At 36.5% G+C, this 15,689-nt stretch overlaps 1 long non-coding RNA gene across 3 annotated transcripts in view; it reads left to right on the top strand.

Moving 5' to 3' along the window:
• Positions 1 to 15,689, top strand: part of LOC101150578 (uncharacterized) — a 515,608-nt gene that overhangs the window by 46,316 nt on the left and 453,603 nt on the right. The window contains exons 1-2 of one of the 3 annotated variants that reach the window (XR_010131230.1): positions 1,481 to 1,556; positions 2,104 to 2,135. This is a non-coding gene — a long non-coding RNA (uncharacterized lncRNA). Of the gene's footprint in view, positions 1 to 1,480; positions 1,557 to 1,627; positions 1,725 to 2,103; positions 2,136 to 15,689 lie in introns of those variants that run through there. The other 2 variants (XR_010131231.1, XR_008673427.2) reach the window with 2 other exon arrangements.

The following is a 15,689-nucleotide window of genomic DNA, read 5'->3' as shown; positions in this document are numbered from 1 at the left end:
GGATTGGGGTCCCACTTAAAGAAGCAGTCTTGCCATGATCTGCCACAGCAGCTGTGCTGCGCCATGGGAAATTCCTCCCAGTCCGGACTGCCCAGACTCCCTGGAGCTGACAGGCCAAAACAGCTGACTTGAGCCGCAGAAATGGCAGCTGTCCCTCTCCCACATAACTCATTTCAGGCAGTCTCCAGTCTGCTGCCACTAGCTGGCTGGCCAATGGGTCTTTAACTTGTGAGGTGCCAGAGGTGCCATGGGAGTGGGGCCCACAGAATGACACCGCTTGGCTCCCTGGCTTCAGCCCCCTTCCAAGGGGAATGCACAGAGGATCTCCTATCTCACTGGAATTCCCAAGGCTGGAGTATGCAAAACCTCCTGGGTCTCCATGCATGCCTGAGTGGCCGCCAAGAATCCACACAGCTCTATGCTTTGGACCCAAGTCCTTGGTAACATGGGGTCACTAGGGCATCTCCTGATCCACGGGTTGCAAAGATCTGTAGGAAAAGCATGGTTTCCTGGGCAAGGTCGCACAATCAGTCACTGCCTTCCTTGGCTGGGGTGGGGGCTCCCTTTTTATGTGTATTTTCAAAACTCTTTTTTGAGCTCTAAGAAGGTAAAAAATAATCATGCCACTAGATTAGATAAAAATATTCTTGTAGAAATTGAGCAATTATCTATTTAACTCAGATCCATAGAAACTGACATTAACACAAGAATGGATTGTGGTTAGAATTCTGGAAGAGTAAGAACTGGTGAATATCTATGCTTTGTTAAAGAAGATTTAATTGTTTCATTTGCTTTAACAATATGCCTAGGATTGAATAGGGAGGGTGTACAAAAGCATCTTTGGGGCATTTTGGTGTCTGAGGGTGGTGAGGAATGCAGTGCATGTGGATAACAGAGTTCAATTGTTACTTCAAATAATCTGGAAATATTCAGATCACCTCAGTCACTATTTGAGGCAAGAACAATGAGCTGGGAACTATGTGGGAGAATTGTGGCTGCTGAAGTTCTGCTCACAGAACAAGTTTTTTACATTAATAACAAGGGGTTTCACCATCGAACCTTTGAGCTGGAAGACTGGTTTTCTGAGTGCATTTTTAAAGAATACCCATTGGAGATATTTGCTACACAATGTACAATAATTTGACATTCTTTGAAGCAGCCAACAGAAGAGAAGGATCAGAAAGATACAAACTTTTAAGACATTGCTCATTCTAGCTTACTTTGAACTTTAAAGCCTCTTTTTCAGTGATAACAGGGTCTACAATGAGCGATCAAACTTGGAAATCACAGCTTGAAATGCCCATCCAGATGAAGTCATGCAGAAAATGAAACAAATCTGGCAGAACAAGACTGTGGTCAGAGAAACAAGACAATGTCAAAGAAAAGGGCAACAAGTAGATAATCAGTACCAATTTCTTTTCTTTCCTCCAACTCCCTCTTGCTCCCATGACCCAGTTTCTTGTCCAAAGGTAGGAATCGTAAGAGTGTACAGAAATAAGTCACATGCAGACCACATTGAAATATGCAGAGAATTCCGTGGAGACTCTGATGGCTAGGTAAGCTCACTTTAGCTGCACATCCACATCAAGAAGGTGAAGGAGACAATTCTGGGATAATAAAGCTCTAGGAAGTATGTATCTGCCATATATAAGTCAGAGCTTCAGAATCAAGCCAAGTGATGATGAAAGATGTCGTGGTCCTCCTAACTGATTCAGAACATCTGTGTATGTCTCTCTTTTCACCTAGATTATATATTTGTTGAGACAAGGAGTTACCTTAGAGCTCTTAATGTTACCCCCAATACCTTGTACTTATGGGGCATTTGATATGTGAATTTATTTTAGTAACTGTTTTTGCATGTATGTGTATCTCTGTGTGTGTTTTGTTGTTATTTGCTAATGAGCATTTAATATTAGATGATAATTTTTTCCCCAATTAACTGGTATTTATGGAGTTTTAAGGGTGTTTTTTTTTTTTCTAGGCCACTGAAAACTTTCCAACCGAGGAAATTTTTTCTCATCTTGCCCTATCTAGCTACATTTTGAATATTTCCTTGGCAAAAATCATTAAGAATGACTCATTTCTCTAATTCTTCTTTTCCAGGGCACCGTTGAGCTGTTGCAACTGTTCTGCTGGTAAGTGCTTTTATGTGCTTGAGAGAAGTGGAGTGGAAACTAATTTTTCTGTGACCCATAATTTTATAATTTGTATTTTTAAGAAATAATCCATTTTCAAAGTCACTCTCCCTTAAGTCTTCATCTTTTGTTCTAACTTACTTCCTGTATTAGATTTGTCTTAAAATTAAATGAAAAATAGAAGAGAAAAAATAGTAAAATCTCAGAAATAAACATAGAGCTTTTTAAAATATTAGAGCTGGGGACAAACTTGTTTGATACCTGGAGACATAATCTTAGGTTGAGTGGCTTGTTTAACATAACATGGTTGTCTGCTAATGGTTACAACAGAATTCAAAATTCCTAATTGTTCAGTGTATTATCTAGTAACTGATTGTGGCTAATTCCTGCCATGAAGTAAATAGAAAATATAAATATATCTTAGGTACTAGAAAAACAAACTCTATTGAGGATGGTTTTATATTTGCATGTTGTTACGTTATGGAATACAATTATACAAAAAATGTATATTATATAATTTCATACAATTTTATAATAGCATTTAATGTTAAATGTGCTTTCATATATATTATCTCTTTTTCATCTTTTTTCCCATGAAATTTATCTTTTTATTATTCCCAGATTAAGCCTCATAAGTATAAAATGGTTAATAAGTGATGAATCTGAGATTTAACTTTAGTTTTTAGTTTTTTTCTCTAGGAATCATGCCCAAAGACCCAGATTTCACCGGTTTTCTGGTGGAACAAAGTCTGTTAACTTTTATTCATGTCCTTGAATGGCCTATGTCCACATTCTTTCTCCTCAGGAGGTAGAGATTAGTTCTCTGCAGACTCCACAGCTAGACTGTGCATCTAGAATTATTTAAATGAATGTGTGAGGTGGCATCAACCCTTGACTTCATTCCAAACTGTAGCTGACCTTCACTTATATTGACCTTATTCTAAATTGGTCTATTTTTCTAAGTGAATTTAATGCTATCTGTTAAATTTATACAAATAGTTGGCTAGGTTTTTTGTTTTTTGTTTGTAAGAACCAAAAGTAAACCAACAGGAAAAATAGATAAAAGTGAATGGAATTATATTTCTTGGATTTCACACTGAGTGGGAATTCATTTAATACATTTAATGGACGTTATCTTTGTTTTGTTTTGCTATCACACAACACCTGAGGTTGGGTAACTGACAAAGAAAAGAGGTTTATTTAGCTCATGATTTTGTATGCTGGGAAGTCCAAGAACATAGCACCACATCTGACTTGTTTCTGGGGAGGGCTACATGCTGGATCAAAACACAGCAGAGAAGTGGAAAAGTGAGTGAGTGTGTGCAAAGAGATCACGTGGCAATAGAGGAAGCAAGAAAGAGCAGAGAAAGTGAAGCTCACTTTTATATCAACTTGCTCTCTAGTAACTAATATAGTCTGTGAGAGCAAGGATTCATTCACTCCCATGGGAGGGCATTCATCTATTCATGAGACATCTGTTCCCATGACGCAAATATTTTGCACTAGGACCTACCTCTCAACATTGCCAGACTGGCAATTAAGCTGCAGCATGAGTTTTTGTGAGGACAAACTACATCCAAACCATAGCATTCTGCTCCTGGCCCTCTAAAACTTATGCCTTTCTTGCTTTCTTGGGTATAAAAATATAATCATTCTATCCCAATAGTCACAAAAGTGTTAACTCATTCCAGCATCAACTCAAAAGTCCAAAGTCCATGTGTAAGCCTGTAAAATCAAAAACAAATTATTTACTTCCAAAGTATAATAGTTGTACAGTCATAGGGTAAATACTTCTATTCCCCAAAAAAGAAATTTGTCCAAAGGAAGGAGTAATAGACCCCACACAAATCTGAAACCCAGCAGGGCAGACATTAAATTTTAAAGCTCTAGCATAGAGCTTTCATTCCATATGCTGTCTCCAGGACATACTGGAGCAAGGGGCAGATGTCCAAGCCCTCAGGGAGTCCCATACTCATAGCTTTGCTGGGTGCAGCCCATGTGATTACTCACAGGTTAGAGTTCTGTGCCTGTGGCTTTTTCAGGCTAGAATTATATCCTGGTAGTTTTACAGTTCTGGTATCATGGCAGCAGCCCTTCTTCAATAGCTCCACTAGGCTTATGGCTCTGTGGTGGCTCTGGCCCTGTGACAGGTTTTTGCCTGGGCTTCCGGGATTTTTAGTACATCTTCTGAAATCTGGGTGGAAGCCACCAAGCCTCCATAGCTCTTGAATTCTGTGCATGTGCAGACTTAACACCATGTGAAAACCACCAAGACTTATGGTTTACACTCTCTAGAGTGGTAGTACAAGTCATACCTGGGACCGTTTGAACCGTGGCTGCTCCAGGGATGTGGGGAACAGTGTTCCAAGGTGGGGCAGGGCAGCAGCAATCTGGGCCTGTTCCCCAAAAATGTTTTGTCCTCCTAGTCCTCTAAGCCTGTGATGGGAGGGGTGGCCTCGAAGAATTTTGAAATGCTTTCAGGGCTTTCAGGGCCTTTTTTCATTGTTCTGATGCATAGCACCTGGTTCCCTTTTATATATGATAATGTTACTAAGAGTAAGCAGTCTGTTTGGCTGCACCCTTGGGTTTCTCTCTGAAAATAGTCTTTTATTCCCTATCAGATAGCCAGATTGCAAATTTTCCAAATCTTTTTGCTCTATTTCCTTTTTCTCTAGAAGCTCGCTATAAGTAGTTAGAGGTAACAATGCAGCAGCCTGAGCGCTTTCTTGCTTCAAAACTTCTTCCACCAGATGCACTATTTCATTACCCTTAAATTCAGCCTTCCACAAACCCCTAGAGCATAGACAAAGTGCAGCCAAATTCTTTCCCATAGTTAAAAAGGATGAACTTTCCTTCAGTTCCCAATAAGTTTTTTATTCATTTCCATGAAGAGACTTCATTAAAACAGCCTTCACCGTTTATATTTCTTTATTATTTTTTAAATATTTAATTTATTTTAATTTCTATTTTACCATCTATAATTCTAGCAGCATTTTGGTCACAACCACTTAACCAATTTCTAAGAAGTTCTAAACTTTTCCTCACCCTGTTGTCTTTCTCTGAACTCTCACCACAATCACCCTTAATGTTGTATTTATGGCAATTCAGGCTTTTTGTAGTCTGCTCCAAATTTTTCCAGTCACTACTCCTTAACCAATTCCAAAGCTGCTTTATAGTATCTTTATAGCAGCATCCCACTCCTCAGTATGAATTTTCCCTCTTAGTCTGTTTTGTGTTGCTATAACAGAAAACTTAAGCTGTGTAATTTATAAAGAAAAGAGATTTATTTAGCTCACAAATCTACAGGCTGGGAGTTCAAAAGCATAGCACCTCATCTGTCCAGCTTCTGGAGAGAACCATGTGCTGGGTTGAAACATGGCAGAGAAGCAGAAGAGTAGGCAGGCATGTGCAGAGAGATCCCATGGTGAGAGGGGAAATAAGAGAATGTCTAGGAAGCCAAACTCATTTTTATCACAACCCGACCTCTGGTAACTAATTTAGTCTCATAAGAGTGAAAATTCACTAACTTTTATGGGAAGGCATTAACCTATTCATGAGGGATCAGCTTCTGTGAGCTAGACACCTCCCATTAGACCACACTCCCCAACACTGCTTCACTGGCCATTAAACTTCAACATGAGTTTTAATGGGGACAAACCACATCCAAACCATAGCAAATGTCATCTTCCCTAATAGATAGAATTCTTAATCTGGGAGGAGCCATTCACGGTGTATTTGGGGAATATTAAATACTTATGCATTAAAAATTACAATAAAATATAATCAGATGAAATTCAATGTTGACTATTCCTAATTTTTCTCTTTTAAGGCCAGAGTTCATGTTATCAGAAAGTACACTATTGGGGTCCCTCTGGTTTGAAAACATTGGTTAAAATATTATTGTCTCCTCTAAATAGTTGTTGAGTACCTCATATGTGTCATGCACTATGAGAGGAATAGGGAGTCTGAAAGAGTTTCTGCACAGGCCTGTCTGTTCAGGGGGTGGTGGTAATTACTTCTCTTAAGGAGATTAGGATCTCTCAAAGAAAGCAGAGACATATATAAGCAATTACTTCATATTATGGTTAGTGATATGATATAATACAGCAGGGACTCCAAAGGAACCCAAAGAATAGACACACAATCCAACAAGAGAGAAAACCTGCAGAAAAATTTCTGGAAAAGAAGACCCATGCTCAAAAGCCTGGGGGACTGTTGGTCATTCTAGCAGAGGGATCACTGTGGACAAAGTACAAAGGACATAGACAAACCCTGAGAAAATAATGTATTTCAGTGAGTCTGGAGTACAATACGCAAGGAGGAAAGTGGTGCAAATTAGGTAGGACTAGACATGGGGGAGATCTGACCTAAATAATGATAAAGAATAGAATTGGAGATACTCGGAAGTTGGAAGAAAGAGGACTTTCTGATTCATTGAATATTAGTAGCAAGTCAGGAATCTAGGGTGAGCTTTACTTTTCTGACTCAGATAGAGGATAATTTGCTGTGCCCTTGACTAGGAGTGGGAATATGGTAGCAGGGAAAAAAAAGATCATTTCAGAATCTAAAAGTGTGCAAGGATTAGTGTTGCTTGAATTGCTGTAAAATGTCCCCAAGACAAGCAAAAGGAAAGCATGTGTAAACATGTTTTTATGCTCCACAGAAAACATTTTAAGAGTTTCATCCTGCCTATGACCTGAAAATGTGTGAACGTGAATGTAGACGTTTAGAGTCATTCACATAGGATTATTCTACCATTGCATTGGAAGGTGAAATGTTAGCATCTCTGTCTTAATAAGAGACATCTCTCTAAACACGAGTCTTCCTTTTTAAAAATATGGGTAAAGCCCTTGTGTGACTCCCAGGCACAATAGAAATCAGATATGTTGTTGGCAGGAAGCCAGCATTAAGTACAGACCCACAGAGTTTGTTGTTTTTGACACTGCTTCTTGGGAATCTAACATCCGCTTCTCATTCCTACTAAGAGGCTGTCTGGTCCCTGAGGCTTTTCTGATCAACCCAATTGAACAAGATAGTCTCCATCCTCTGAAGCCCATGAATAATATGTGTCATTCTTAAACCTTGATCATGAATTTCTTTGTGTTGTAGCTGCTTTTTGTTTTTCACTTGTATATGTCTTGCCTGTCTGGTAGCCTGCTTTCTCTTTGAATCTAGTTATAGTTTCTATACAGAACTCATTGGATCTTTATATCTGGCCATATAATAGATACACAATTAGACGAGGATTTGCTAAATTTTTTTTTAATGATGCTTTATTTTTGGGCACTCATACTGGGAAATGTCATCAGTAGTTCATATAGCTTCTTTAAAAGGTAACAGTTTTAATGAAAATACCAATCAATCTTCATGGCTGTTAAAGGGCATTGCTGCTGTGTCTTAATAAATTTAAATGATCAGATGTTCTTTAAGAAAATCTTGCTAATAGAAGAAGCCTAGTTATTTCAATAAAAGTATTAGACAATGTTCTGGTGTAAGAACAGAATTAAGAACCTAATTATAGTTCAACTATGCGGTAGTAGGCTACCTAATTTATAAAATTGATGCGTTTCAACAGGCATGGCTTTTTCTACTCTGTGTGAGTGCGTGTGGTGTGTGTCTGTGTGTCTGTGTCTCTCCATTTATAGCATTGAACTGCGTTTTACTTTAATTTGAAATAGGTCTGTGTTAAGAGGTGTTGTGTGCTTGATGCTGTGGGCAGGCTGGTAAGGATTTTGGCAAAGATACATTCCCAAAAAGGGATGGTAACTGCATTATTGCACTGTACTTCAAGGCCCTAAGACATAATATAAATAAAGTAAATTTAATTTATTAAAACATAAATCTATTCTGCCTACCTTGTACTTTCTGAAGTAGTCAAATATTCAGGATGGGATACTTACAACAAAAAAGGAGAACATGTACTGAATGGGCCAATGAAATAATAAAATTCGGAATGACATCCACTAGGTCAGTCTGCCACCAGACATTTGCCAATTGCCCACTTTGATGTTAGCTTTATATTTTGCACCATTTGGATTGCCTGGAAGGCAAAAAAAAAGTTTTTTTCCCTCAAAAATCTCTATAGCATTTCTCGGGTATTGATGCTGATAGAAAGCAAAAAATTGAATGTAAATAGTATAAGAGATATAGAAAGAAATTAATATTAACTGAGAATACATTAAGTGCCAAGAAAAAAAAAAGACCATTTAGTTCACGTACGCAGTATAATTAAACTTTATACTGAGGAAACTGAAACTTATTTGATTAGATAAGTTACTCAGATTCAGAAAGCTTGACTTTTCTGCTAACTAGATTGCCTCAGTATAAGGGCTAAACTCTACAGAAAGGGAAGCGGGAGATACCATATACACTGTTATTAGACAAATCTGAATTTGATCAAAGTCCCTTGTTTTTCCAATTAAAAAAAGAGCCAAATGAAATATTTTGCCCAATGTAAATAATTAAATGCAAGATTTGGGGGCTGTAACAGAAATATTCAAAAGTCTACTTAAAACAGTTTAATTAATTAAAACTTAGTATTATATGCTTTTTTAATGTTACATATTTAAAATGTGTTTATCTGGTGATATTGCAATTTTCCACTCTCAATTACGTGAAAGAATTTTATTTAAACTACTCTTGGTCATCTTTAATGTTATTAGCTTCACTAGAGCTACACATTAAGTCATTGGATACACTTAAATTTTCCAAGGCTTACTATATTTATGGATGTCTGATATGTTTCAGATAGTGATTTTTTGTATATAAGTATTTTTATTTTCAAAAAATCTCAAATTTTTGCAGGTACAATGCAGCATCTTTTCTTTTCCTGAACCACTTGATAGTAATTTTTTAATTAGATTTCCCAATACCCGTGGTAACTTCAGTGTATATGTTTGTTTTTATGAAAAAGGCATTTTTCTATATCAGGAGTCAGTGAACTGTGGCTCACAGGCCAAACCTCACCTGCTACCTGTTTTTGTAAATAAAGTTTTATTGGAACACTTCCACATTTATTTGTTTACATGTTGTATATGACTGCATTTATACGACAGTGGCAGATTTAAGTAGTTGTGACTGAGGCTGTATGGCACACAAAGCCTAAAATATGTACTGTGGATCTTTACAGAAAAAAGTTTGCCAATACTTGTCGCGCATAATATAGTACAACCATGAAAACTAGAAAAGTAACATTGCTGCATCACTACTTACCACCTAATCTGTAGACTCTAGTCAAGTGTCTATAATTGCCCCAGAAATGCCCTTTAAGCAATCTTTTTCATTTACCTTCCAAGTCTCTTTGGTCACATTCAATCTAAAATGCCTCCATGAAAGCCTTTCTTTGACTTTCATGACTGTGACACTTTTAACCATTATAGGCCGGTTATTGCAATTTGGGTTTCTTCTGAGGTTTCCTTGCAATTAGAGTCAGGTTATGCATCCTTGGCAGAACTGTCACAGACAGACACACCTGCTGGGTCCTTCCCATTGCACCCTTGCATGTGTGCTCAATTTGATCAATTGATTAGGGTCGTGTCCAGCAGACTGCTCCACTGGGATATTGCTTTTCTTCTCTTTATATTTACTAAGTATTGTGTATTTTCACACAATATATTTGAATATATATTATATTATATATAAATGTATTATACATTATATAAATTTATTATATATAAATTATATATAATATAATGAATATAATATGTATATACATATAATTTTATATAACATTTATTATATAATACATTATATATTATATATATTTATATGTAATATTATATATATGTTTATATATTGTCAGAGCATGTATGTATGTGTTTATGTGTGTCCCCAGGATTTGATGTGGTGAAGGGAGCTTAGTCATTACTTATTCTACTTCTTCAAAAAGATATTTGCCTTAAACTGAAAATTATCTCAAAAGCAAGATCTTTTTTAAGATTAAATAAATAACAGTCTGCTTATTGTGGCATTTCAGACACTGAGACAGGTGGTACATAAGAATCATGATGACTAAAATATCAAACCACTGTATCATTTAATGAATCCTTTTAACTTCATTAGGTGTATGTTTAATGATCCCTATTCATGTGGCACCTGTTATTTGTAGCCCGTAAGACAAATACATGAGAACATGTCTGCACATCACCATACAGCTCTAAAGAAACTCCTGTCCTCAACTCTGAGCCTTCTGTGTTTTTCTTTTTAAACTCATACATACCCATCACTTCCATTGCCACCTCTCATAGATAATAGTTGCTCCAAAAACATTTGTTAAATAAATGACCAAAGAATGAACAAATGATTATACACATGCTAAGACTGGCCTTACAAGCCAGCATACTATATTTTGCAAAAGCACTTCTGACTAATTCTTTGGAAACTATATGTTGCACACACACTTGAGAGTTATTGAAAAGCTGCTATATAATTAAAAATATTGATTCGTAGAAACATAAACCTAGAAGGGACAAATAAGCCAACTTTCATTTTGTCTGTGTCTACTGCACTTTAAAATGGAAGTTTATTTTTAAAAATCAAATAGGTTGTTTGGCACCCTGCAAAATAAAAATCATTGACTAGATTATTTTTTAAAAATCAATCCATTATCTTACAGTTCTGTAGACAAACACTTAGAGATTTCAGACAGGTAAACTAAAACATAAGCACATACTCAGCTGTATATCCTGAGATGCCCAGGGCCCAGAAAGCACACAGCATTTCTTTGTTAGCTCTTTGGTGAGGCTTACACACAGGAAGTTAAGCCTAAGGTTTTATATTTTTTTCTCTTTGTCTCTCAAAGATATTTTAAATTTATTCTTCCTCCCTAAATTCTGCCCTAAATCAGAAACATTCAGGGAAAACCAATCCACAAGCATTTTCTTTTAACTTTTTCTGTGTTTCATCCATCTGTGAGCTAACTAGAATGAATTCCAAAGGCTTGGAAAGGATTAGGTTAAGATATAATCTTGAAAATACTTAATAAACATAGGGAACTGTAACACATAACATTCAGCCAGGAATCCAACTGACTTCTACTCAAAGTGGCCCCCTACGATAAGCCTACAGACTTGCAGAGCATGAATCCACAGATTTGATTATATTATCCCTCCATTTCCCTAGCCACAGGGGTAAAGCTTTTGCCTGCATGTCTCAGTGCCAATCCAAACAATGATATGACTTACCACTTACAGCCATGGCGCGTATTCCTCATCAGAAGGCTTTATGAATGGGAGCTCATTAATCAAGCAGTCATCCCAAGAAGAGCAGAGGCAGAATCTGAGCTTGGAAGGTGTCCGGAAACTGCCAGGTGCAGAACCATGCATTTACTCGCTCGTTCATCAGTGCCTGGATGTCAAAAGGGCTTTCTAAATAACTATGCTGAGTAACGCTCCAATTCTAGTTTCTGCATTTCTGCATATTTCACAGCCTGTGCCTATCAGCTCCAAGACAGATCCTAACCTTTGCCTTTAGACGGACATCCATTTGAAATCCGTCTTTAGCAAATATTAAGTTTGTGGGTTTGGACAACTTAGTTGAATGTTTTGATCATTAATTTTCTCATCCATAAAACCAGGATCTTTATTTTCTAGTGTTGCTGAGAAAATTTTATAAGGTGACGTAAGCAAAGAACCTACCAGGGTCTGGTTACATGCCTGGCTTTCTATTAATTCTTTAAGAAAAAGTGTATTATAATTGCTTCCCTGAAGCACTCTCATTTCTCTGTTATTTTGGTCACGTCATCATCATCATATCTCTTTTATTGAGTGTGACTGTTTGCCATGCTATTGCATGTGTTGGGAATGTGTGTATGTTTATGTATGCATGTATATATGTATGCATAGTAAATCACCTTTATGTATGCATAGTTAAGAAACCTGGAAGGGACTATGATTTATGTGATTTATTCATGTTAAGCAAATAATATTCACATTAACTCTGTGAATAAATATTGTTCTCATTTTACAGCTGAGGAAACCAAATGTGAAAGAGATTAAGAAACATGAGCAGTATCAAATGACTAGACAATATCTCAGCTGAATTCAAATCATCTCTTTAAACTCCATCTACCTGCTCTATCTGACATTAATAAACATTCCAAGAAGAATGTCTACAAAGAGGAGAGACTGAGAATTACTAGCCACTCAATTAGGTCACTTAACATCTTATATTAGCTGCTCATTTTATTTGGGAGCAAGGAGAACTGGGTTCTCATTCTTCAGCCAATGAGCTGGAGAAACCTGGACAAATAATTTAATTGCTTGAGGCTTAATTGTCCAATCACTGAAGTGTGAGAAAATAAGAAATAATCTTTAAATTTACTTTCAATTAAATAAAACACTGATTGTTAATACATATTTGAAAATATACTAGAAACTGAATGTGCAAATTAGGATAATGAATTGCACTCTAAATTTAAAATGCAAGAAATGATGTATTTTATTTCTTATTTATACATATATATTATTTCAAGAATTATAAATCTCAACATGCTTTCCATATAATAAAAATGTTTAATATATGTGTATTGGCCCTTGTTGTATGCAACCATTTTCCATCAAAATGTTCATCTAAATGTTCACAACCACTCAGTGAAGAAGACATGGCAGGTGCAATGCCCCTTTTGAAGATGAAAACACCAAGTCATTGAGAGTTTGAATGAGCTCATGTTTGTGAATATATTGTGTCTTCCTTAGGACTAAATTACTACTGTAGTGAGTTGAATAGTGTTGCCCCCCTCCACAAAAAAAAGCCTTCATTTCCAACTGAATTTTCCTAATGTGACCTTATTTGAAAATAGAGTCTTTGCGGATGTAATTAATTGATGTAAGATGAAGTCATACTAGATTAGGGTGAGACCCTAAATCTAATGACTAGTGTCTTATAAGAAGAGGAAAGGAGACACAGACACACTGGGAAAGAGATTATATAATGAAGGTGGCAAAGATTGAAGTGATGCAACTGTAAACCAAGGAATGCCAAGGGTTTCCAGCATCCACCAGAAGCTAGGAAATGTAAGGGAAGGATCTTTTCCCCAGAGCTTTTAGAAAGTGCATGCACTGGTGACACACTGATTTCAGACTCCTAGCCTCCAGAACTGTGATAAAACAAATTTCTGTTGTTATAAGCCACTCAGATTCTGGATATTTTATTACATCAATGCTAGGAAAATAATACGATTACCAGAAGGTAGAAGTCTCAGCACCATGTTTTCTGATTATGTGAGCCTAGATTAGGGTGAGGACAATGAGGACAACACAAGTGGATAGATTTAAAGAATTTATTATTTCCTTCCACAACCATGTACTGAAGTAACTGGCATGATCTAATATATGATTTTAAGAGACTGTTAAAACAAAGTAACAAAGTTGGGGGAAAGGAAGCCAGAGGGAAGACTACACAGCAATGCATGAAAAAGATTATAGTGGATAGATACAGGTGAATAATGATGAAGATGCTGAGGTTGCTCAATTTATAATATACTGGTGTCAAATCATGGGGATGAGAGAGCCGCAATAATAGAAGTTAAGAGAAAGGAGTGTTTGAAATTGAGATTTTAGAGGGGTGAGGCTATTGATGGTGGTTTTGACAATGGGATTAAATGATTGAAAGAAGATGGAAGAAGAAACATTTGAAGTACAGAGGCAAAACAAAATAAGAAGTCAAATTTTTAAAATTTCATTTTAGTATGGTAAGAACACTTAATATTCAATCTACCCTCAACAAATTTTAGGTATACATTATAGTATTATTGATGATAGGCACAATGCTGTACAGCAGATCTCTAGAGCTTATTCCTCTTGTGTAACTGAAATTTATGACCATTGATTAGCAATTTCCCATTTTCCCCACCCCCAGCCCCTGGTAACTACCATTCTACTATTTGATTCTCTGAAGTTGGCTATTTTAAATAGTTCCCGTAAGTGGAATCATGCAGTATTTGTACTTCTATGATTGGTTTATTTCACTTAGCATAATGTCTTTGAGATTCATTCATATTGTTGCATATTGCAAGATTTTTTTCTTTTTTAAGGGTGAATAATATTTCATTGTATACTTTTACAGTAGTCCCTGAATATGGCTGAATACTGTAAGTCATCTCTTTCTTAGCTTCTAAAGGGCAAATACTGTGTCCTCGTCATCTTTGCATTACTCATACTTGTCTTAATCCTGTTACTAAAGAACTTATAAAGTGCTTGCTGTAGGATTAAATTATTAGAATATTATGTATGTCTGATTAAGCTGATTTCTAAAAGAGTTTCTACTTCAAGTAATTGATGATGTGCTAGTGTTTTAACACTTGTGGTGTAACTGGAAGTAGACAAGATCAGTATACTTACACACACACACACACACACAAACAGACACACACACACACACACCCCCCCATACTGATTCTGCACTTTGGAAAAGCACAGCGTAATCACCCAAAGTACCTAAAGCAGAGAAGGAGGTAGTGTGGCTGTCTGTGACCCAAGGCACAGGGATTCTGCTGTCAGCATGAGCTTTCATGGAAGAAAAAGGGGTTGAAAGCTACTTTCTCCATAAGTAGTATGTTTATGTATTATTCACAGTAGCAAATAATTGCAAAATGTCAACATTTCATCTTCCTCTTAAGAGCTTCTTTAGATTAGTGACCTAATTAACCATTAAGAAGAAAAGATTTTTTAAGTGTAAATATGAAAAGAGAGAGTGTTTCTTAGCAGCAATTTGTGATCTTAAAATGTCACAGGCAGGCACATCATGGAGGTGCTACCAACCAGCACGTTTCAAAATATGACTCTGTGTCAAAAGCGTGTGCTGTGAATTTGTATTTTTTGTCTTTATTCTGAAACAAGCAATGCAAATATAGATATGGTTGCTCGAGAGATTTCCTTCTCTTTTTGAAAACCCTTCAACATTTTCTCTGACAGCCTAGGAAAGGTTTTTAATCTATTTAATTTGAGGCTGTATTCTCCACAGGTAATGCCATATTTTCTCTTTCACTTCCTGAGCATGTACAGGAAAAAAGGCAGAAATGTCTCTCCTCACACACACTACATTTACATATATATACACACACACCCCTAAACATAACATATATATGTTCAATGCACACATGCAACACACATTCACAGACACACAGCATACGCTAATATACAACCCAAACATGCATATATAACACATAATTATGCACATAACACACATGTACACATTTATATGCTGTCACATACATACCACATGCATACTTATATAACCATAACATCTACATGCACTCAATCAAATGGCATATTTACATATAAATTTAAAGGCATCTCCTTAAGTCCTGACACACATGTCAAGGTGTGACATCTCCTGGGAGATCTCAGCTGGAAGCATTTCTGAAACAGTCTTTCTCACAGTTGACAGTAACCTGACCTTTTATTCAGACTGTCCACAGGGACCAGGAATGAGCAAGATATATAAAATGGGAAAACACAAACAAACATCTACAACCATGTAGATTTCTTTTAAAAGGGTCCAAGTCAGCTTTAAATCTATTCTACCTGGCTTACATCGCATATTGAGATATGGAAG

Source organism: Gorilla gorilla, chromosome 17 (assembly GCF_029281585.2).
Source record: "Gorilla gorilla gorilla isolate KB3781 chromosome 17, NHGRI_mGorGor1-v2.1_pri, whole genome shotgun sequence".
Lineage (NCBI taxonomy): Eukaryota > Metazoa > Chordata > Mammalia > Primates > Hominidae > Gorilla > Gorilla gorilla.
This window is presented reverse-complemented; position numbering and strand designations above follow the sequence as displayed.